The sequence below is a fragment of the Otolemur garnettii genome, unplaced genomic scaffold, assembly GCF_000181295.1.
Source record: "Otolemur garnettii isolate 467f Iridium unplaced genomic scaffold, OtoGar3 scaffold00010, whole genome shotgun sequence".
Classification (NCBI taxonomy): Eukaryota; Metazoa; Chordata; class Mammalia; order Primates; family Galagidae; genus Otolemur; species Otolemur garnettii.
Genome location: NW_003852405.1, coordinates 34,166,643 through 34,167,934, shown reverse-complemented (window position 1 = coordinate 34,167,934; position 1,292 = coordinate 34,166,643). Strand labels below are relative to the sequence as shown.

At 39.9% G+C, this 1,292-nt stretch overlaps 1 protein-coding gene across 1 annotated transcript in view; it reads left to right on the top strand.

The window, feature by feature from the left end:
- The window catches only part of CTH (cystathionine gamma-lyase), a 14,177-nt gene that overhangs the window by 7,996 nt on the left and 4,889 nt on the right, over positions 1-1,292 (top strand). The gene's annotated exons all lie outside the window — the stretch shown is intronic.

The window sequence follows — 1,292 nt, the reverse complement described above, 5'->3', positions numbered from 1 at the left end:
CAGAAGTCATTATAGAGTTTGCATCATGGGAATGGAAGTTTGCCAACCTCCAAAACTGTAAGCCAGGACCTTTTTCAGTGCTGTAAAGAACACTGGCAAAAATAATAGAAGTAGAGAATGGGCCATAATCAAGCTTTAGCCTCCATCCTGGGAAGCTTGTGTGCTATGGAAGGTGTTTTGTGCCTGAGTGAATGGCATATGGGACATTTTTTCTTGTGATCTCATTTAAATTCTGCATAAGTATAAGAAAGGCAAGTGCCTTTTACACAGTATTCTCTTTACTTACTTGAATTAACACATTTTCCTCCCTTATATATGAAGCTTATCATGTATAGTAGAATTTTTAGGTCTATGTTAAACCTACTTGGTATGTATAGTAGATAAATAAGCATATTTTTAATTTTTTTATTATCACTAAGAATGATAAAGCTTGCCAGAAATAATTTTTATAAATTTATTAAATAATTCAAGACTTTTATAGAATATGAATTAGTTTAACCACCCTACCTTTTCTATAGGAAGACTCTAGAGTATGAAGATTGTTAAGCCAGCCCATTGAAATACTTTGTAGTAAGAAAAAGAATCATTAGTCCTTTTAAAAAGAAAGCTGCAGATAATGTCATTCAATACAGTGGCATCTTGTTCAACAAATAAGACTCTCTGGTATTTTCAATAACTACTGAAAGCATCTACTATCTATTTATGCCTGAATTGTGGTAGGTTTTGAGATATACAGATAAATATCATATTATCTTTCTCTCTTTTATTTTTTTAAGAGACAGTCTCACTTTATTGCCCTTGGTAGAGTGCTGTGGCATCACAACTCACAGCAACCTCCAGCTCCTGGGCTTAGGTGATTCTCTTGCCTCAGCCTCCAGAGTAACTGGGACCACAGGCGCTTGCCACAATGCCCTGCTATTTTTTTGTTGCAGTGTGGCCGGGGCCGGCTGGGTTTGCACCTGCCACCCTTGTGGCTCACCTTACTCACTGAGCCACAGGCGCCGCCCCATATTATCTGTTTTTAAAGGGAACTAAAGTTAGGTTTTCTGTCACTTTTATCCTTCAGTCTAAGCCCATGCTCTTCTAAAACCCATAGGTACCTATAGTTTCTAGTGCATCTGGCATTATTTAAGTTCATATGAAAGATATTTTTGGGCTCGGCGCCTATAGCTCAACCGGCTAAGGCGCCAGCCACGTACACCTAAGGTGGCCGGTTCGAATCCCCAGCCCGGACCCGCCAAACAACAATGCCGGCTGCAACCAAAAAATAGCCGGGCGTTGTGGCGGGCGCC